The sequence below is a fragment of the Cryptomeria japonica genome, chromosome 10 (genome assembly GCF_030272615.1).
Source record: "Cryptomeria japonica chromosome 10, Sugi_1.0, whole genome shotgun sequence".
In the NCBI taxonomy this organism is placed as follows: Eukaryota; Viridiplantae; Streptophyta; class Pinopsida; order Cupressales; family Cupressaceae; genus Cryptomeria; species Cryptomeria japonica.
In genome coordinates, this window is record NC_081414.1 from 674,940,258 (window position 1) to 674,964,234 (window position 23,977).

Here is a 23,977-nt window from a genome sequence, read left to right on the forward strand (position 1 = left end):
AACTTTACTTTAATCTATATTAATCTCCAATAGTTGCAGCACAAAGTCTACAAAGAAAATTTGATTAAACTCTCAAGAATCACATGCAAGAAGTGCAATGATGAACACAAAATTCAAGAGATTCAGCACAAAGTCGAAATCCTTGAATGATTTTCTTCTATTCCTTTAAACTTCCACTTACATAAAAAGCACAAAGTCTTTCTTGCTGTAAATTTTGGCAAAGTTTACTTGCTTGCTTTCTAAAAGATCATAATTACAATAGACCCCCTCAAGTATTTATAGGAGAGGAACCTTGACAAAAAGAAGGTCGGATTCCAACTAACTTGGACCTATTCAAAATTACAAGTCCTATTCTAAATTGACATGTAATCACAAAAGTGCAAGTGATGAGTTAACTTGCAATTACAAAATTGTTTTTACAAGTAAACTTGTCAAAAAGAAAATTACAATTTAACAATTTTGAAATTAAAACTAAGTATCAAAGACACTTATGCAGTAGAATGCTTGGCCATGTATTCTTCAAATTTCTGGATGATTCCTTGCAGCTCATCAGGATTTGGCTCATGGGTATTCTTAGCAACAACCATTTTGATAACAACATCACAACAACTAAGAATTGTAAGTCTACGCTTCTCCAGAACAGCTTGAACTTCTTGCAGAAAGGTTTGGTATTTCACCAAAGCCTGAATTGATGCAACTGAAAACTATTCAACTTCCCATTCTTGATGAATCTTTCTTCTCAAATCTGACAGAACTTCTTCTTCAAACAACAACTCCTCATCCTGACTTACAATCTTACAAGAGATTTTCTTAAAACGAGAAACAATATCTTGCACCATTTCCATGTGCAATCTCAAGGCATCATAAATTTCTTGAATGAGTTCTTTCAGAACAAGAGATTTATTCTCTAAAAGTTCTCCAAATTCTATATACATGGTTCTGGTAGTGTTGTGACCATTTCACACATCGCCCCATTAGAATGGGGACCCCCTCTTTTTCGCTTTTGTTTTGCCTGTTCTTCTCTCTGCTTTTAGGGTTTTGAGTGAGTGAGTTGTCTGTATGAGCTAAGGCTAAACCTTAGGGGTTTCTTTTGGACATTATTCAAGCTGAGTCCAGTCAAATTTTGAAAGTTGTTAAGCGTCCTCCCGAGGATAAAGAGTTGAGACGATTGAAGTAAAGGGTAAGCCTGTCAGGAAAGTCAGATAGGTCTTGGGTTAGGTCTAATCAGGGTTTTGGGGTAAAATCCTAATTTTGTCTAGGTGTTAGCATTTTGAAGGTGAGACTATGTATTCTTGCCTAGGTAAATTTTGATCAAATTTTGGAGGTAAGATGATGCCTGAAATGAAGAAATCGCTCCTGTCCTTCACTAGAGGCCCAGGGCGAAATACATTCTAAGTGCAATTTCTTGTTTTTGACAGGCGTGCTAACTGGTTCTTGGCCTTGAGAATGACCTGACTCTGCCTTGTGAAATGATCGGAGACTTAAATTTTGAATATTTTAGCCAGAAAGGACAAAATCGCTTCTGTCCCTCACTCAGGGACCATGGCGAAAATGTTATTTAATGCATATTTGTCACTAACCTTTCTATTTTGTTTTGTGCAGGGTCTCCAAGAAAGATAATTGGACGTGACTTGATGTGTCTGAAGATTTTAAAGGCATGAAAATAAAGAATTTTGAAGGATTAAGAGAAAATCGCTCCTGTCCTTTACTCAAGGACCAGGGCGAAAAGACTTAGCAGAGTCATTCCTGACCTTGTTTGGTCAAATTGAAACATCAAAGGCATGGTGGACGGCGAAATGAATGTGATAGAGCATCCAGACTTGATTAAAGACAATGAAATGATGGAGTTTTGGCCTAGAAGGGTAAATTCGCTCCTGTCCCTCACCAAGGGTCTAGGGCGAAATTCTTTATATGCACAATTTTAGACCTTTCTTGGACATTAACTCTTATTCATAGCGTCAAGTAAGATGAAATCTTCCCTAGCAAAGGAATTTCGAGATGAAAAATGAGACAATTTGATCATGGTGGCAAAAGGCGCTCTTGTCCCTCACTGAAGGACCAGAGCTTGATTTTCAAATTTGCACTATTTTTGCAAGATCAAAGTAATTTTATGATTTGAAGAGATCAAGGAAAACATGTTTTGTCCATTGAATATAACTTAAGTGGTCCACAAAGGAGGAAATCGACCCAAATGACAAAAGGCGCTCCTGTCCCTCTCCAAGGGTCCAGAGCGATTTTCTAAAAAGTGCAAATTTCTTGCAAAAGACAAGGCAAGTTTGTGATTGAAATGAATGGAATAAGGCATGTTTAGCCCGTTGAAGATAATTTGGAAGGCTAGCAAAGGACGGATAAGTTTGAAATTGCAAAATCGCTCCTGTCCCTCTCCAAGGACCAGGGCGAAAAACCTAATATCTAGCCTTTCTCTCCAAGTTTGGACAAATCTAAATCAAGGCGCAAGTTTGAAAGGATGTTTAGAATGCCTTGAGGTGGAATTGAGATACAAGATTTGCAAATTTTGATGATAATAAGCAAAGGCGCTCTTGTCCCTCTCCAAGGGTCCAAGGCAAAATTTCCAAATGTGCCCATTTACCTTACATTTTGAAATGATAATTTTGTTCCCAAGACTCAAGAGGTAGTGAAGTGTGATATTCTACGCCTGGAGGGTAATTTGAAGATTGATGTGATCAAGAATTTGTGCAATGGACTCAAAAGCGCTCCTGTCCCTCACTGAAGGACCAGGGCGATTTTTATAAAATCAACAATTTCCCTCCGAGATTACGCTAAGGAAGGGTTGTGCAAGATGGGAAAGGTCTTCTAAAGCATGGTGAACAAAGGTTTGACTCCAAAACTTGACAATCCTGGGCTAAAATGCAAAAGTCGCTCCTGTCCTTCACTGAAGGACTAGGGCGAAAATCTTTGGAGAATCAATTTTGCCTTGCAAAAATGAGTTAGGCATGCATGAAATGAATGAAAGGGATCATTGCTTACCCCACAGCGAGAACTGACAAATAAAGGATGAAGGATTGAGGACAAAAGTAAAAAATCGCTCCTGTCCCTCTCCAAGGGTCGAGGGCGAAAAAGTCCTAAAGACACTTCCCTTCTTAAAATCAAGTGAATTAAACTCAAGACTCCAATTGAAAATGCCACTTTAGATGCCTAGATGAAGTTTTGGCGATTAAAAATGAAGAATGCAAGGTTTAAATTGCAAGTTCGCTCCTGTCCCTCTCCAAGGGACCAAGGCGAAGTTATTGGCATTCTTTATTTCTACCTTATTTCAACGTTGATATCTTCTAAAATCGCATTAGATGCCAAAATTGCCAACTTCGAAATATTTGGAAAAATTTAAATTAAATTGGCATTTAATAAAAGGCGCATTGGTATTTAATAAATTAATTTTGAGCCTTTAAAAAATCGAATTTTTATTATAAAGGCATTTAAAATTAATTTTTGTGAAATTAAAATTAAAATGGAGCGCTTGGAGGCTTATTTTCATTTATTTTGTCAAGTCGGCCTCTCCTTTTTGCAATTTTATTTATTTTTTAGGCTTATTTTGTCAAGTCGGCCTATGGGGAGGCAAAGTGGTGAGCGCCCTATATAATAGGGGTGTTTTGATCTAGTTTAATCAATCATTCACTCATTATTTCAAGTGCGAATTTGGAGAGCTAGAGGAAGTGCGAAAGCTGGTCTATTTGGAGCGAATTTATCTTAAAGACTAGAGGTGGTGGAGTTGATGCTTGTGAAGACTAAAGGAGGCTCATTTGCTAAAGGGAGAGCTTTGATCTACATTTTGCCTAGCCAAAATTCACCTTATTTTTGCATCATTTCTTAGAATTAATACTCAAGTGGAGGTATGGCGAGATCATCCTAGTCCCAATGTTGAAGTTTTGAATTTTGGTTTTGAAAATTGCATTGTTAATTAGGAAATGATAACTCAAGATTTATCATGAAGTTTCCTAATTAAAATCTTAAATCTTCCTTTCTACTTTATATTTCTACGTTTCAAAATATATTACTCATTATGAAATGTTGTGTAGGTGTCAAGATGGCGACTCCAAAGGCAGGAACATCTACTAGTCGTCCAGCTCTCATGAAGGAAGATCAGAGGAATGAAGAATTGGAGACCAAGATCGTGTCCAAGTGGAGCAATATTGGAGATACCAACTTGGGAAACTTCAGTGTGAAGAAGTTTCAAGAGGTCCCTTACATTGGCAAGCCATCACCTGTCGCAAAGAGAATAATTGAAAGTGGCATCATCAAGGCGGCCGGTTTCCCTCCAGCAATCCAGTGCCATGAGCTGATGATCGAGTGTGCTCGCCATTATGACCCACAATCAAGATCAATCGTATCCAAGGAAGGGAACACTTTGGCATACCTTTCGGAGGAGGCTATAAGTGAAGCTCTCCATCTTCCAGAGCATAAAGATATGATTTACAAAAGCCTAGAAGGAGCCAGGTCAATGTATGAAGATGATCCAGACACTTGTTTGAGCATCATCAATAAGAATTGGTTACTCAAAAGTCGTCCTCGCCTGAGCAAGATTCCCAACACACCACATAGGATCGACTTCTAGGAGGAGTACAGAGATTTGATAACTTTGCTCAATCGAGTTACAGGGGCTCCTCAAGCCTTCTACTTTGAGAAGTGGATGTTCTACTTCATCCAAGTGATAGTTCAAGGGAAAGGAACGATTTATTGGGCTAGAATTATTAGCCATTGCCTGGACGTGCAATTAAGAAGACTAAAGCCTACCAAGTCATTTCACATGAGCTCATACGTCATATATGCCTTGATCAGGAGTTTCGAATATACAGGACTACCTCACAGAGGAGTGATCGGAAGAGGACCGGAGAAGTGAGAGTTTGTGACTCTTATGTTCATTTGCATCATCCACTTGGAAGTGACTACAAGTTAGTCAATGATACCTTCACGATGAACATCACTAGGATATTGCAAGGCGGGATTCACAATCGACTATCTCTGGATGCACAAGAGCTTGTGAAGAGGTATGGTGCTTGGTTCATCTAGTTTCCAAAGTTTACATATATCAGAGTTCATGGGTGTCCTTCACCTCCCTACATGTTGCCGAGGTATCCAACAGACAGGATAGTGCTACTTGAGGTGACTAGGCAGTTGGCAGCTTATGCGAAGGCATTCAAACACAGGCATGGAAATGGAATTCCCGTGCCCATCATATTGGGGAATTTAGTTGAGTTATGCCCTAATGCTTTAGCCTTGGATGATGCAGAGAGGGAGTTGGCCTTATATTCATTCACGTTCTTTGCCTTGAGGGAGAATTTTGATCCTTATGGGTATATGGAAGAGACAACTGGTAGGAAGTACAAGCATGAATTTCAGGTAGAGGACTTTTGGATGAATCTCTCAAGTGATTTAGAAGTGAAAAGAAAGATGCATTCCAGATTACCTTTAGATTTCATCAGGAAATGCAAACTCTACATAGTGGCCGATCAAGCTCAGGACAGTGGCAGACATCTTCAGTCATCCTATGATAGAGAAGACAAAGCAGTGAAGATAGATTGGAACGAACTTGAGATTTCAGACTTGAGAGCTTTGATGGCTCCAGTTTTGTCATGTACTCGCAGATGGGTGGATGTACAACATCAAAAGTTGAGAGAACAAAATATATCAATGACTTTTACTTTGGAGGAAAGACCAGAAGGAGGAGCAAGCGCAAGTGAAGGCAATTCTCATCCTAGAGGCGCGAAGAGGAAAGAAAGACCTGAGAAAAGGGAACCCTCCAAGAAGAAGCAAGAGGCCAATCGAGATCGCTCATCAGGTACATCATCCCGACAGGAAAAAAGGACAAGTCAAATTGAAGGACAAGAGAAGACGGTGCCTGAGGTTGATGAATCTATGGAGTCAATGGTACAGAATGATAAACCTGAAAAGGGGAAGGCACCTCAACATTTGTCAAGTCGATCTCCCCAAGTTGATGATCTACATGAAGAGAAGAATGATGACGAAGTGACATCTCCTCTCCGAGAAGACGAACCATTGCTTAAGGAAATACAAGTCAAAGAGACAAGATCCGCCATTCCAGATTGGTTGAAGGAGAGACTGACAAGGGTGATTGTGATTGAAGATGAAGATGATGTAATTGACTTAGAGAGCCTTATAGGAAATTCTCAAGAAGCAACGGAGAAGAAGAAGGCCACCAAGATGTCCAAGATGATCAGAGATGAGACAGGGTCCAGGAAGTTGCAGATTGCTACACCGGTAGTGGACAAGTATGAAGGTGAAATTCTCGCAGAAGAGTATGATGTAGAAACATTTGAGCTTGGTCCACTCACTGCTGAACAAGCACTGGATGAGGCAACCGATTCATTTGAAGTACTTAAAGACAAGCTTAAGGAAGAAATGGAAAAGAATAGAAAGCTTGAGAGAGAGGTCGGTGCTTGGAGAGGTTACTTTAGCCATCTCAATCAGCCCTTGGGATGTCAGGATCCAGCAGTGTCTCTTGTGCAAGCACTTCCCCTTGAATCAGTTGGCGAGGCAGAAAGAGTCAAGTGCTTGGTTCAGCTTATGAGCTCTTGGATTGACAAATCCCACACAGTAGCCATTGAATTTACAACAAGAATGATGCAAACAATCCATCGAGCTATCCAGGTCCTTGAGATCGTCCACAACCTAATGATAACAGTAGCCGCTTTCGCTCACACTAGAGATGTTATCATTCCTGTTCTGCAAGTGATCAGGCAAACACCAAGGAAGATCCTAGCACAAGAAAAGATAATGGATGGAGGAGCTCATAATTTACTTCAGTGGTCAACTCTACTCCAGATGAAAGAGGTTCTTTTCGAGGACATCAGCACCAAATGCAATCAAGTTGAGGGCGTCATCCATCCAATTCAGGACAAGGTGTTTGAGGTGTTGTGTACCATTCTTGGCAGGAGGATCGAAGTTGAGACAGATGTGGACCTTCAAGAGTTGGAAGAAAGAGTCAAGGTCATCTTTTGCAAAGATGAGAATGTCATCACAGATGAACAACGAGATCTAATGTTCACTACTATGCTCCTGATTGAGAAGATCAAAGAACTCGAACCTGGATGGGATACGGCTCTCCTCAAAGCCTTTGATCAAGTTATCCACTTAGAGGAGCGAATGAGGAATCTTCCCGAGATTCCTATTGCTGAGATTGAAGGAATTGTGTCCAGATTCGTTGCATATGCTAAGAAAGAGCATTGGAAAGGGAATAAGGTTCTAGAAGAGAAGTTGTTATAAAATGATGTGGCATCTTAATTATCATTGGTCTATGTTCCCTCGATTTTTGTGCCAATTAAATATTTGGCTATGCATTTAATAATGATCAACTAAAAAGGGAACTTTTTGTAACAAACCCTAATTAGGGTTTAGGTGTCAAAATCTCGACCGTTGATCTTCTTTTGATCTGGGCCGTTCATTGTAATTGAGGATGCTATATATACCCTCACTCATTTTCATTTTGTCATTAGATATTGGATAATTAGCAATTAGAAATTAGATAGCTAGAGCTTTTGGAGAGAAGAAAGTAATTTTGTAGCAAGGTTAAGCATTGAAGAAAGAATTGCAAGCAATTGTTGTCTATTTTGGCTTTGAGATCAATAAAATATTGAAGTTATGGTGTTTTATTGCAATTCTCGTGGCTATCTTCATGGTTGTTTACTTTCTTGAATCATTCTCAATCGAAGTAGTATTTAAGTTTGAAGGACTAAGTGTCGGGCTTGATCTTTGGTGAGATTCATGTTCCAAACCACTAGCTTCTTGTTGATTGTAAGGACGCCTTGTGTGGTCAACTGGAGATATTTGGATTGCTTGAACCTTCAATCATTATTGAACTATTGATAAGTATCTTTATGGTAGTATCTATAATTCTTGATGATTTGAAAATCACTAATCACCTTAGAAGATCGCATCAATTCCAGTAGAGTTGTAATTGCTTGGCAATACTGAGATTGGTAGAATCTTACCAAGTCTACCCTACATTGAGTCATTCTTAGGATTAGATTAGAATTCATCTCTTGCAAACCCTATCTTTTGATCTTTTTGAGAACCTATTAGTTTTAGGAAAATTCTATTCCTGCAGTTCGAAAACGTAAGGCCCCTTGAAGAAACAGCATTCACAACGACCACTGGTGCTTATCCACACGTAGAGATCCTACAACGAAGAACATTGAAGTCACCCTGATTGATCCTTTCTCGCGATATCTTCAGCATTCAGAGGCTTTACTCAAGAGAGGATAAGGTACCCTTGGGTATTTTATTCTGTGTTTGATAGTGCATAAAAAACACGTCAACAGGTAGGAATGATGTTATTCTCTTGTAGAACATCCAGCTTTTCTTGCGGCAACCTATGCCAAACCCTCAAGTTGCTCTCAACCTTTTCCAGATTTTGTTTGAAAACCTCAGAAGTTTGGTTCAATTTTACCTTGGTCATTTCCAGCTTGACCATGACTTGGAACATTTCCTCTAAGACCTAAGCACATAGATCAAAAATCTGATCTACCCAAGAATCAATTGCTCGCACTTTCTGAGCAGCTTGTTCAATTTCCTTGACTGATTCTTCTGAGACAAAAGAAGTTGAAGGATTGGTCCCTTCCTCAAAAGATTTAGTGATCTTTAGTGATCCTCTTTCAGCTTGTCTTTCTTGGCCAGAAGTTCATCATATCACTACACCAATGAAGTCACTGAATGCTGAGCATCATGCATGACAACTGCATGTGTTTGCTTACCAAGTTCCACCTTTGTGATTTTGTAATCAGAAGCTTGCATCTCTTCATGTGGCTTGTCCACAATTGGTTCAATAATTTCTGCAACTTTCATTCTGTCGATGTCTACTATCACTCTTGAGACCATTTTAGCTCTCTTTGCAGCCTTGGGTTTAGACTTTTAAAGCTGCTGAAAATCAAAGATGTCTGGAGAAATTTCCCGCTTCTTTCTCTTAGGAGTGAAGGAGCTTAGCCATGGAGGTAAAGCCATCAAATTTGTCTCATAAATAGCTGGGGGTGGTGAAGAAAGAGGCTCCATTTGAACTACAGTTGTTACTCTGGGGGAAGTTTCTGTCTGAACAACAATCATTGCCTGCTCAGTAACCAAAGGATGTGATGATTGCATCATGAATTTGTCAAAATTGGTAACAGAAGTATCAATTTTTGATAGTGACAGGCTGGGTAAAGAAGCATATGCAAGATTCTCGTAAAAAACGTTCGACAAGTCCTCGTGTGAATGATCAAGAGATGGCTCTGACGCTGAAATTGAATTACACTCTAAGTAGACACACTCAATAGGACAGGAGCAATGTGAATGGTGGAAAAAGAATCCACATCAGTATCAAATGGAGACATGGGCACATCCAAAGGAATTTGAGAGGGAACTTCTTGAGGTGACTCCGAAGTTGTAGATTTGGGAGCATCATCTTGTTGTTCTTCTTCTTCCGGATCTTCGGAGTCAACAACCTAAATATGAAGCTGAGGTTTCTCTTTTCCTTTCACTGTTACTTCTTCAGGAGGAATCACCATTGCTCTACTAACTCTTAACTTAATTCGTGTAGTAGAAGATGATGCACCTTCCTTGTTATCAATTTTGATTTCAGACTTGCGTCCAATAGGCCTTGTAGAATCATCGTCTTTGCCAATCTTGATCTTGATAAGTTTAACACCATTACTTTTGAGCCAAGCATTGGTGTTATCCAAAACAAGCTGGAATCTATCCAAAATAGAGGTACATTCTTTTTGTGACCATTGAATTGATGGAAGTGGTGCTTCATCAACTCTTTTTTCAACATACTCGTAGTCAAGTATGTTCCCATCATCAATCATTTCTTTAGGAATGTTTGTCAGGTTCAAGTCAACAATTTGCTCAAGTGTGAGCCTGCAGTAGTCCATCTGACAAATTTCCTCTTATGTCCGAAGATCAACCCAGATGTCCTCTATGCGATGCACATGTGTGAAAGATCTTTTAATCCTTTCTTTCATGCCCCGATAATCAAAATTTGTCCTTGCTTTGAACCTTTTGAGCTTGATCACCTGCATCTCATTCTCCATGGCTTTAGCTTTTGTAGAAGTTATGAGGGAATATCGTCCAATCTGTAATGGGTTACTTGATGATATCCCCATTCCATCTTTGTGTCGAATTGATTGTTGTGCATGAACTATCATAATTTGTTTTCCCAACTCCATAAGGATGATCTTATCGGTTGGGTATCTGAAGCATAAAGGTCTGCCCGTTGTAGCATCCAACTCTCATATAGGTAAAAGTAGGGAACTGAAGGAATAAGCAACCGAATTCATTTAGTCTCTCCCATGCAGCATCTGACACCCTTCTATTCTTCAATGTTTTATCAAATAAACACATGTAGTGACCATAGAAAGCATCTTGGACTCTTTTGTAATGGAGCTTACTGGGTCTCAAAGGCAATTGATCATAATATTCCCACACAAGCACAAGCGAGCAATCGACCTTGGTAGAAAGACCAAGAAAATGTCTGAGTGATGCAGTTATATATACCAAGTATGAATTCATGTAGAAGGACAAAGTGGTAGGAACTTTGGCAAGCTGTTCACACAAAGCATCACTAATAATCTCACCCCAAAAGATGTGTTGAGACTGCCTGATGAGTACAATGAACTGATGTAATGGACACCCTAGAATGCCCAAAAACTAAACCAACTGCTGATAGGAATTTAGTCAAACAGTTTGCATCCAACTCCTTATTTCTCCGTTTAATGTTTAAACTTCTTATGGTTTCGGAAATGAAATATTTGTTTGTTTTTAAGTCTTTGCATAGGTTTAAAATCACATATCATGAACTAGAAGGAAATTAAAATAATATGCAACATGAAGATTGAACTACTGTTGATATGATATTATTTCCAGAATTAATAAAATCAAATACATAGCAGATTTTTCAACTCACTAAATACTCCACCATTTTTGACATAATGTTCCAACAAATGACTTCCCATCTTGCTGCTACAGTAACATGAATAGTGCCATGCTACAGTAAAGTGAATAGTGCCACGCTACAGTAGCGTGAATAGTGTCATGCTACAGTATGTGAATAGTGTTGCGCTACAGTGCTGCTACAGTATTAATTAGTCTTCAATCAGTCCAATATCTTCATAAAATCATCCCTTCAGAATGGCATAAGCATTGGTCAAGAAGTGAAGAAGGTATGCGCAAAACACCAAATCTGCCTGTTAATGAAGTTGATAGCAATGGATTCCAAAGGCCAAACCCTAAGGGAATGACGTCTAGAATGTCACAAGAGAGGATAGACGTCCTCTAATGCCAAGAACGGATTTGCAACTCACACATCAATTTCTTCTCATATTCCACATGCTGAATGAAGCCACAAAAGCTTCCTTTTATTCTTTCTCCAAGGGTCGACCCAACTCACTTGAGCAATGTGGGATAAAAGATGTTCAATATAAAACATATTAAAATATTCACTTATGTCTCCCTTGGGTGCCCCTTTGATTTGCGCACATCCCCATAAAATAAATATTAAAGTAACACATTAATATTTTACAATTAAATTAAATGTTACTTTAATAACACTTCATGCATTAAAATATATTAGCAATCAAGCTCCGATAGAGCGAGTGATAGCTCGTTGGAAAGCTCTCGTCGAGGAGAATCGAATCCAATCACCAAAGCTAGCCTCCGTTGTGTCCTGCTAACTTACTAAAAATAGTAAGTATGCCTGAAACTAAGTAAATCAACTCCGTTTTAGCCCAAACTGGAAATGACTAGGCCAAAACACTCCAGGATCCCCTTAAACCCTTCGTTAGCCCTCGGGACCATGTAGAGCTAGGCTAACGCACATACACTTGGTCAACTGCTAAAGTGGGGACATGTATGCCTGAAACTAAGTAAATCAACTCCGTTTTAGCCCAAACTGGAAATGACTAGGCCAAAACACTCCAGGATCCCCTTAAACCCTTCGTTAGCCCTTGGGACCATGTACAGCTAGGCTAACGCACATACACTTTGTCAACTGCTAAAGTGGGGACATTACAACTGATACATCCATGGTTCAAAGATATTAGAATGCTCTAAACCCATGATCCTGCTTAAGAGAGTAATTGTGTCACCAATCTCTCCTTTGAAATCACAGCGAAACAACTTGGCCCACTGGGTAAGACAAGTTCGGGGTTGATGAATCCATTTGTTAATATGACGCTTGCACTCCTCCCTTTGAACATAGTACTCTGCTGCACTTTCTTTTGAGATTTCTACATAAACAGGAGCTGTAGGTATTTTGAAAATCTTCTCAATGGTTCCAGCGTCTAGGCGGATAACAACTTCTCCATCATCATCTCTGATAGTTCCGGTTTCCCGATCAAAATGAGTGGCACAACCAAGAACAAATTCCGGCTCTAGGGCAGCCATTGGAAAAGAAGAAGCAAGATGAATATGACTGTCCAACAAGCGCTGCATGTTGTGATCCTTAGGTTTTTCAACCCTTTTAAGGAAATCTAGCATATCCACATGACCAATTTTTGTATCCTTAATCTCCTCCAATGAAGAAGAAACTTGAGAAGGAGAAATCTCATTTTGGTATGTCATACTTGTACTTCATCTTCTTGTGGGAAGATGATGCCGGCAAATCGGTCATCGAACAGGAATCCGTAACGCTACGATAAAAATCCAGAAGTGTCAAAGCATCATCATGATCTGCTGAAGAAGCCATTCTATCTTCTTCAAATGGGAAAAGCTCAAACCCTAGCCCTAAAGTTCTTGGAGGAGTGATGAATAAACAAGAAGCTTTAAAGGCATAGCTCCTGACCAATTTTGGATCTTGAAAGGTATATTGCAAATATGGAAATGGGGAAAAACTCTTGTGAAGACATAACTGCAATCGGGTTTTAAAATCCGATTGCGAGTAGACTCATGATGGGAGAAATGAATGGTGGTGTGACAAATGAACACAATGGTGAGAATAGGAATTTTGACATGAGGAAATGATGGAAACAATGATTTTGACCAATGATGGCAAACTTGCATGACCATGTATAAGAATGGAAAGGGACATTTTCAGCTTGACAACTTGGAAAGAGGGAAAAACTTTTACTTGCAATCAGATTTATAAAACCCGAAATTAAGTGAAAGAGTTGAGCTCTCAACATTGTAATTTTGTAAAAAGAATGTTAACTCCTTTTACCAAAGGGGAAGGTTGATGTTACCATAGTTACTTGTAATCGGGTTTCAAAATTCCGAATACAAGTAAATAGGAAAAATTTGCAAGAGGGGAAAATCATACAAATTTACAAATTGCATTCAAAGAACCAATCAATTTGGGAAGATCTTTTAGAAACCCAAAATTAGAACAAGAGCAAGATTTTTTACAAAACTTGATCAAACAAGAAAACTAAAAACAACAAAAAGAAAGCAAAATAAAACTAAAAATTACATACCTTGCTTGATCAAATGCCCTAGACAAAAACAAATGAACTTGGGATGACCCGAAATGCTCTATAAATAGATGAAGGAGCCACCACATTGATATTTCTTGTAGCAAGAAAAACAACTTTGCATTCAACTCAAAGCACAAAAAACAGCAAGGTAAAAGAATCCCATAAGACGTCAAACACTTATCATTGAATGTTGAATGCAATACGCATCACAATATAACGGAAAATGTAAATGATGTTCAATTTACATTCAATATGCAAGTTATATTCTATTTAATATTATCTTGTTCTATGTATTACTGATTTTAAAAATATAAATCTGACTATCTTCTTTTGTATGGCAGGTGAGAGGAGCATTTATGAATTTCGATGTCCTTTCTCACAAATGCCATTTGATATATATATAGTAGACTGGGTACGGTCAAGCAATGCCTTGACCGGCCATGTCTTTTAGACATGGCCGATCAAGACATTACTTGATCGTGCCCCTTCGCTATAATAATAATACATGGCGTTTATTTACCAAACGGTGTATGCTTATATTAACACCTGATAACAATCGGTGTATGCCAATCGGTGAATGCTTGCCTTAACACCCCATAACAATCGGTGTATATTTATTCTACCACCCGATATCAATTGGTGCAAACATAAGTTAACATCGATACTAATCGATGTTTGGTCTACCCGATAATTATTTGTTTTATCATTAAATGAGTTAACCGAATTAACTCGGATTGCAATGGTTAACCCGATTTAATAATCGGTGAACACAAATAGTGTAACCGATATTAAATCGGGATTCTATGATATAGAATGATAATTGACAGTTAAGCATTTTGATCGAACTAATTTGATTGATCATATACAAATAAAGAATGGTTTATCAAATGAGGGCTTGAAGTTATTCATCATAATTATCGATATGATAAATGATTGAATGAGAGACTTCATTTATCTCTCATTCAATCATTTATCTTACCGAAGCTACTATGCATTAACACTCCCTCTTAGCTAGGTAAGATAAATGAGAGCAGTGTATCAAGCATCACAATTCAAATGATAGTTAGCATTCTTTTACACAATCTAACCTTCTAGGAGATCATATCACCTAATCACATGATATGAAGTATCACCTAAACACGTGATACAAAGTGTCTATCACATCAATCTTGTGATGACAGGATATCACCTTAACAAGTGATATTAGTAATGCCTAAGCACGCAATACTTAAGGATAATCATATGAGAAAATATTCAATTCTCATCTTTATCCAAGTTGTGGTAGGTGCACTAACATTTCATATAAATGTTTTACCACAACACAATCATGGCTCATCCATGATACACCAGAGATCCAACATGATAACTGGTTTGGACATTATAAGATCGTCACCTTATAATGTCTCCATACAAGTGTTCATTATCTTGAGAGATCATCACCTCTTAGATATGAACTCAGGGGATAAAAATCCAAAATGTCCTATCATGACAAAGAAGTTTACACATTAAACATCTTATTGATATGTAAATACAAATTACAAAGCAAATTACCTTTCTATCATACCTAAACCTTTTCTGAAGTGATCAACCTTCACCCTGGAAAGAGGTTTGGTCAGAATATTTGCCGTTTGATCTCCTGTACAAACATATTCTAATTGAATTACATTTATGTCTACCATATCTCGCACATAGTGGTATGCGATCTCAATATGCTTGGATCTGTCATGGAACACTGGGTTAACTGAAAGTTTTATGCAACTCTGATTGTCATAGTGTATAATAGTCGGTTTCATAGGTTCTCCAAACAACCCCACAAGCAACTTTCTAAACCATACTGCCTCTTGAGCAGCCATAGAAGCTGCAATGTATTCTGCCTCGATGGAGCTTTGAGCTACAGAGGACTGTTTCCTGCTGATCCAAGATATCATGGCTGAACCCAGACTGAAGCAACACCCTGGGGTGCTTTTTTTTGTCAGTTACACTTCCAGCCCAATCTGAATCTGTAAATCCATGTAGGTTTATGTCAACTTTCTCATATTTGATACCAAGGTTTAGAGTACCTTGTAGGTATCTCATGATGTGCTTTACTGCAATCAGGTGTATCTCCTTAGGTTCACACATGAACTGGCTTAAGGCATTAACTGCATAACAGATATCTGGCCTTGTATTCGCCAGGTACATCAAGGACCCAATCATCTGTCTGTATTGAGTAGAGTCAGTGGGTTGTGACTCTGTTGCTGCTTCTTTAAGTTTATGTAAATTGGTTTCCATAGGAGAGGTCATGGGCCTACAGTTTAGCATTCCGAATCTCTTCAATATATCCAAGGTATACTTTCCTTGGTTTAGTAATGGAGTCAGAATTCTGCCATACTTCCAATCCTAGGTAGTAATGGAGTCCTACGTCCTTCATATCAAATTCTTTGGATAGATCTTTCTTGCATTGATCTATAAGATGATCATTTCCTGTGATTAATAAGTCATCAACATATAAAATCAACATTAGCATATCAAATTTATTTCTTTTGTAGTAGATATTAGGATCTGCATCATTTTTAGAGAAGCCTAGTCCTGAGAGATAGGTGTCAATTCTTTCATACCAGGCCCTAGGAGCCTGTTTAAGCCCATAGAGAGCTTTCTTGAGTCTGCACACATGAGACTCTACATCATAAATTTCAAACCCTTCAGGTTGCTCCAGGTAGACTTCTTCTGAGATCTCACCATTTAGAAATGTTGTCTTAACATCCATCTGGTGTACCTTCCACCCCTTAGCTACTGCAATGGATAATACAACTCTTACTGATGTATATCTGGCAATAGGTGCAAAAGTTTCTTCATAATCTATTCCTTCCCTTTGAGAGAAACCTCTAGCTACAAATCTAGCCTCGTGTTTTTCAATACTACCGTTTGCAACATGTTTGATCTTAAAAAGCCATTTAGATGAAACAATAGATTTCTTAGTTGGCCTAGGAACAATCTCCCAAACATCATTTTTCATAATGGACTGATACTCTTCAGACATGGTATCCTTCCATACTTGATGTTCAAGAGCCTTTGATACATTGTTTGGTTCGGCTTTGGAGAGATCATTCATAAGGGAAACATAGCTAGTGAATTTGTTAAACCTTTTGCTTTCCCTGAAGATTCCTGAAGGACCAACAAACTTCTGAGCTTCTGCTACAGTTTTGGTGGCCCATAGTGGTTTTTTCTTGAGGTTTTCTCTAGGTGGACATTGAGTTTCACTTATAGTTTCCTCAGGATTCTCCCTCTGAAGCTCAGGAGTAGGATCTTTATCTATGCTAGGGGTGGGGATATAGACTTCAGGGTCTAGAGAGCTTTGGGCTCTTTTGAAAGCTAAGTCTTCTTCAAAGATCACATCCCTACTTAGTTCAATATTCTTTTGACCAGGTATATAGATCCTGTAAGCCTTGGAGGTTTCACTATATCCTACAAGGATTCCCCTTTTCCCAGAAGGTTCTAATTTAATCTTTTCTCCTTAGGTACATGAATATAGACAGGGCATCCAAATATCCTAAGGTGGCTAATATCAAGTTTTGATTTAGTAAGGACTTACTCAGGGGTCTTATCTTCAAGATGAGAGTGGGGACATCTGTTTTGAATATATACAGCAGTGCTAGTTGCTTCTACCCAAATATTGATATTTAGATTCTGATCAAGAATCATAGCTTTGGCAGCTTCAACGATTGTCCTATTTTCCTTTCAGCTATCCCATTTTGTTGAGGATTATAAGGTATTGTTAACTCCTTAATCCCTGAATTTTTACAAAACTCTTTAAATAATTCTGATGTGTATTCCACCCCATTGTCAAATCTTAGGGTTTTAATTTTATTTCCAGAGTAATTCTCTGTTAGTGATTTGAATTCTTTAAACCTATTAAGGATCTCTTCTGATTCTTTACATTTTAGAAAGTAGATCCAAGTTTTCCTAGAGTAGTCATCAACAACTATTACATAATACAAAAATCCCCCCAATGAAAGTACAGACATAGGTCCACATACATCAGAATGAACTAACTCTAAGATTTTACTTGTTTTCCTAGTACTATTCTGAAAAGCACCCTTAGTTTCTATGCCAGATTTTGTTGGTATTTGTAGTCTCATGAATTAGGGCTTTGTTGGGCTCTGTACATAGCTCATACACATAGCCTTGTCTTTAACCAATTGTTTTAGCTTTCTTGATGGATGAGTTCTTTGGCCAAGCCAATACTTTGTTGTCCATGAAGGTTACTCTGTATCCATTGTCCTCTAGTGTTGATATTGAGACTAGATTTCTCTTGATGCCTGGAACATATAGCACTCCTCTAAGTTGTAATGATACACCCGAATTTAGTTTGATTGTGCAGGTTCCAACTCCTTTGACAGGGTGTGTAGAATCATCTCCGATAGTTACTTCATCATCATTCTCCTCTTTCACGGAGTCTAGTACTTCTCTAAATCCTGTGATGTGTCTGGATGAGCCACTGTCGATCACCCAGGAGTTCACTTTGTTTGATGCTTGATTTGTGAGTGCTGAATAGAGTACATACTTCTCGGAGTCCTCTTCCCTTTTGGATTTTCCTGTTTTGGCAAATGTGGCTTGTTTAGCTCTGTCTGGACATTTGGCAACATAGTGCCCAAATTTGTCACATCTGTAACATTGAATCTGAGAGAGGTCCTTCTTGAAGGAGTTCTTGCCGTGACGACCTTTTCTCTTCCTGAATTGCTTCTGCTTGCCTTTCTTGTTTGAGTTCATATTTAGAACTTGAAGATCTTCATCTATATTCTTCTATTTGATCCCTTTCTTATTTTGTTTTGATTCCTCTTGGAGACAGTCAACCTTTAGCCTATCGAATTTTGGGAAGTTATCCCTTGCACTGATGCCTTAAACGAATGTTTCCCATATCCTAGGCAACCCATCTAGAGCAATGAGGGTTAATTCTTTGCTTTAGATCTCATATCCAAGTGTTGCCAGTTCATCCCTTAGGGCAGATATTCGCATGAAGTAGGCATTGACTGATTCTCCTTTCATCATGGCTATGTGATTTATTTCTCTTTTAGAGCCAAGGTTCTACTGGCATTAGATATCTCAAAAGCATCTTCAAGTGCTTTGAACATGTTGAAGGTTGTTTCATGTTTCCTTATAATGGGCATAATGTTGTTCCTTACCCCATCAACTATGATTTTGATAGCCTTATCATTTCCTTCTCTCCAAATTGCTTTGTCAGGTTCAGTCTCAGGTTCTTCAATTTCAGTATTTACAAATGATTCGACTTTATTTTCTTTTACAATCATTTGAATTCTGAATTTCCATACGGAGAAATCATCACCTCCTCCGAGTCTGTCTTCAAATCTAATAGCGCTCGCCATTGATAGGATTGTGATGTTCAATATATGCTTGATTTGAATTTTACGTAAAATTGAACAGCCTCAGGATCGATTTAACCTGGCTCTGATACCATGTAAATGATGTTCAATTTACATTCAATATGCAAGTTATATTCTATTTGATATTATCTTGTTGTATGTATTACTGATTTTAAAAATATAAATCTGACTATCTTCTTTTGTATGGCAGGTGAGGAGCATTTATGTGTTTCCATGTCCTTTCTCACAAATGCCATTTGATATATATATAGCAGATTGGGTACGGTCAAGCAATGCCTTGACCGACCATGTCTTGATCGTACCCCTTCGCTATAATAATATTACATGGCGTTTATTTATCAAACGGTGTATGCTTATATTAACACCCGATAACAATCGGTGTATGCCGATCGGTGAATGCTTGCCTTAACACCCGATAACAATCGGTGTATATTTATTCTACCACCCGATATCAATCGGTGCAAACATAAGTTAACATCGATACTAATTGATGTTTGGTCTACCCGATAATTGTTTGTTTTATCATTAAATGAGTTAACCGAATTAACTCGGATTGCAATGGTTAACCCGATTTAATAATCGGTGAACACAAATAGTGTAACCGATATTAAATCGGGATTCTATGCTATAGAATGATAATTGACAGTTAAGCATTTTGATCGAACTAATTTGATTGATCATATAAAAATAAAGAATGGTTTATCAAATGAGGGCTTGAAGTTATTCATCATAATTATCGATATGATAAATGATTGAATGAGAGACTTCATTTATCTCTCATTCAATCATTTATCTTACCGAAGCTACTATGCATTAACAGAAAATGTGGGCAAAGCACCAAAAAAAGCAGAGCTAAACAAGCGAAAATGGAAGCAGAAAACCCTCATGTTGGTATGCATTCAAGGTGCCACTCCCACGAGAACCGGATTTCAAATTGCAAGTCACCACAAGTTCGTTGCCCTTGGAGAGGAAAAACGTGGTCGGATTTCTAGAATCCGACTTCAAGCAAAGGGCACAAGTAAAACTTGAAATAAAATAGAATGTAATCGGGTTTAAAAAACCCTGCTACGTTTTTAATAAAAACTCTCTTTTCCTTCAAACCTCCAAAATCGGGTTTCTAGCAACCAAAAGCACATAAAACATAAAGAGCACATAAAGACTTGTAATCAGATTTTAAAAATCCGATTACAAGTTTAAAACAAAGAGAATAGGAACTTTTAAGAGAACTTACAAGCTCTCATAAACTTGTATTTTAAATTCACTTGTGGTATGACTAAAAAGTTCCTACAAAACAACTTAAAGGCAAAAAAGGAAATGGAAAAGAGAAGACAAATTACAAGTTACATATCTTTCATAAACTTTCCTTTGTAATTGCTTGAACAAACTCCTACAACTTAAAAACAAAAAGGCTCCTTACTTGCAAAAGAATGAAAATTTCCCACTCACAATCCAGAGAACAAAAGCTGATTTTGAAGAAAAAGCCAAGCAAACAAACTCAAGAATGCGATGAAATTTGAAACGTGGATCAACGATGAACCGAGGATTAGTCCAATTCAGAAAGGAGCAAGCATTTTGCCTCGAAAAGCGTACCTTAGAGTAAAATCTTCATTTTTGAATAAAAATTTCAAAGGGGTTGTCCAATTTTATGAATACAAAATTACGGACTTCTGTATTGGTTCTTCATGAATGTTCCAAGCAATTATTTAAAAAAAAATATTTGTTCAAAATTGATTGAGTCTATTATGAGGATTTGGAATTGTTGAATAATATTCCATGACTCAACTCTAACCAACTGCTCCAAATAGTTTAAAATGGAAAATAATGAAGAGCAAAGCTAGTACCTTGCTTTTGAATTTCTTGGTTTTCTTTTTGCTTTTTGCAGACTTCCAAATATCATCAAAGGATTTCCTCATCTCATCAAATCTGATATTATCAAAGGTGTTCCTAGTCTAATCAAACCAGAAGTCATCTGATTTCATGTTTGGAATGCATAAAAATAATGGATTGAGAGAGGTAAGGTTAACTTCTTCCGTCCATAGCACACAACAAACCTGAAAGCCCTTTACCACCTCTACCTTTGTAATGTGTCATAGTTTGACTTCCAACAGGGTGCAAGCCACATGAAACTTCAGATTTTGTACCACTGATTTGCTGATTATTGCTTCTTGTATACATTGAGTTACAATGGTCTAATCAAAAGACTAATTGTGTCCACTATTTGATATTCTATGGCTAGTTTTTATAGGCCCCCTTTGAGATCTTGGGTATTGGTTATGACAATTTGATAATGATTGTGAAAATAAAATGTTTGCTTGTTTCATCTAGTAAAGTTCTTGAAAGATTACTTACAATAGCCTTTTATTGGCCTTTTGTTAATCTTTGGGCTTTTGGTCTACTAGGGAACAAGGGGCCAACAAGGGACCACGGACAACAATACCAAGGCTCGGAAAATAAAGCCTAAAGACTTAAGGAAATTTGAGCTGATTAGGAAAATAAAGAAGTCCTAGGGCACAAGGCCAGTTGAAACGTGATTAAAGACCCATAAGTCATGGCTTAAGTGACTGATGACTAGGAAATGCAAGTCAATAACAAATTAAAACGTATGACCATTGTGAACATAGGATTTAGGGTTTTCGATGCTTAAAGACAAATGCAAACCCTAAAGTTAGAAGATTTTTACTAGTTCCAACAAGCCCAACTCTTGTGGCTCGTGATCTTGATTCAAATGAAAGGAACCTCTCATCAACCTTTCATGGTTTTCACACAGATTTACCAGAAACCTAGACATGAACAAGAACACACTCATTTGTTCACCTCATATGGGTTTTTGGATTACCACTAACCTTTTCAAGAAACAACACACACATGAATAAAAATAGCCATTGTTGTTGATTGTGCCACTCAATCTCCAATAGCATAAGAAACTGTAATCGACATACAACAGAAAAGAAAATGCCACCAAAGTTGATAAGCGACCCCATCATTAATGACTAAAGAGAGGACGATGAGTGTCCTTAATCTATTGCCTTTTGCCTCCAATTAGATTTTCTACTTCGAAAATTTCACTTTGAAGCTCAATTTTGAAATGACAGCACCCCCTCAAGATGGACATCATGTACAAGCGATAATGCATCTAGTTACAATTGAGGCAAATTTTATAATTTTTTGACACTACAATACACTATATACTAAACAAAAGAAAACAACTTGAATAAGAAAAAATATCTTTGTATAAACTAACAATAATTAAACAATACTATTAAAACAAGTTTATTTTATAATATGACTATAAGCCATTGCCCAACTCGGGCTTCTCCATAATTTTATTCCATCCAAATCTTGGCGTAGGTCATTGTACCATTCATTATCAAAGATCTTTGTTGAATAATACAAAGACCAAGTTCCAAAACTTCATAAATTTCTTGGGCCACCGCCAATTGTCCAGAATTAGACTAGTGCTACAACTTTCAATTAGCTTTCCTTCTTCAACTATGAACTCCATTACCATATATGTTTTGACAAACAGATAAGCGTTCTATCTTTGTACTCGTTAACTGTAGAATGTCAGTTCCCAAGTTATGAGAATTGGAGCCAAGACAAACATGCAAATCCAATGGAACAAGAAACAAAACAAAGATTGGACAAAGAGTCAATAAAAGTTGTAGCCTTATTTTGTTCACAATGTTGCAAATATTGTCATTGATGTCAAAGGAATTGGAAGTTATCATAGTTATCAAAGGTGAGAAAACAAATGGGCAAGATGGAAAAGGTTGTCATTGATGTCAAAATGTATGAGCAAAATTGTTGAATTGAATGTCATTGCTGTCAAAGGATGGTTAACTCAATTATTGCAGCACTTTTGAAGAGACAGACAGTAATAAAGAAAGCAGTTTTGAATAGAGCTTCCTATCCAAAAAATGAAATTGAATCTATTAGTCTATGAAGTTTTTGTTGATTCCTGGAACTAGATCTTCAATTAGAGACTAGAGCACTAAATAAAATGTTGATTTCAAAGCAGTAAATGAAAATTGATTTTGCAAAACAAAGGCCCTTTTAATGATAGACTATGCACTTTCTGAATCCTTCCACAAGCACAATCTGATCTCCACATAAAATTTTCAACATGAAAGTAAAAAACAATTTTATGACATGTTCTACCATGTTAGGAAACTTACTGATATGCTTGATAGTTTCTTGCTTGAAACTCTTCCAAAACAATCTCTTTGCAAGTCAAAATGTGTCTTGGATTTCTAACTAGTACACTATCATTAGGCAACTTGTACCTAAAACTTCTGATACATTTGATAATGCTATGGATCTGAATTATTTTTAATTAGGACTGTTATAACAGCCTTTGCACCCTCTGCCACAGAAAATAAATCTTTTGGAAAAAGATCTTCCATTCACTCTACATTGTTGAGATAAATATTGTGAAAATGCTAAACCAAAGACCCAAACATTACCTCAACTCGTGAGAAGTCACTTCCAGCCTTGTGGATTGGTCTAATAGATTCAAAATGCGTAGAGTGATCATGCACTCTAAGCACCCAAAAGATAAACAACAATTTATTTTGCAAGAAGATGATGAACTCCTTGAAATCATCCTTCGGCACATCTTCACATTTCCATTTAAAATATTAGTGGCAAAAGCATCATCAACAAAATCTACCATGTTCGAAAAACACATGTCTATGGAAGGTGAAAAGATACCAAGAAGCAAATATACTAAAAAATGTCATCTACCTGTTGACGTGTCTGAAATCGCATTGCTACAACTTCATCCGGCCAATGCAGAATAGAATACTAAGAATCCTATCCTCTCTTGAGATAAGGAAATCCCTAGTGCTATTTTTAATTGATCAATGGGGATTACCACAATGTTTCGGTTGTCAGGTCTTGACTGCAGGATAGCTTAGCAGTTTGATGTGTTTTGTTGGAAACACAAAGGGTACTTAAGGTTAGATGGACGGCTTCGAGCGAGTTCCCTAAAGTTCAACAGTCCTATATCATCTGATTTTGCTTGGATTGATACTATCTCAGCTTAACTGTATGGTTTCTTTCTGATAAAAAAGGGGGAAAAAGGAAGGAAAAACAGATAGAGAATATCTAATTAATTTATCTAAGATAACATATTCAGGAAGATAGACAGAAACCTCAAAAAAACAGATTTGACATTATCAACTA

General features: G+C 37.5%; 1 protein-coding gene across 1 annotated transcript in view; it reads right to left on the minus strand.

Moving 5' to 3' along the window:
* Positions 1–23,977, minus strand: part of LOC131077013 (protein LONG AFTER FAR-RED 3) — a 219,276-nt gene that overhangs the window by 1,414 nt on the left and 193,885 nt on the right. The gene's annotated exons all lie outside the window — the stretch shown is intronic.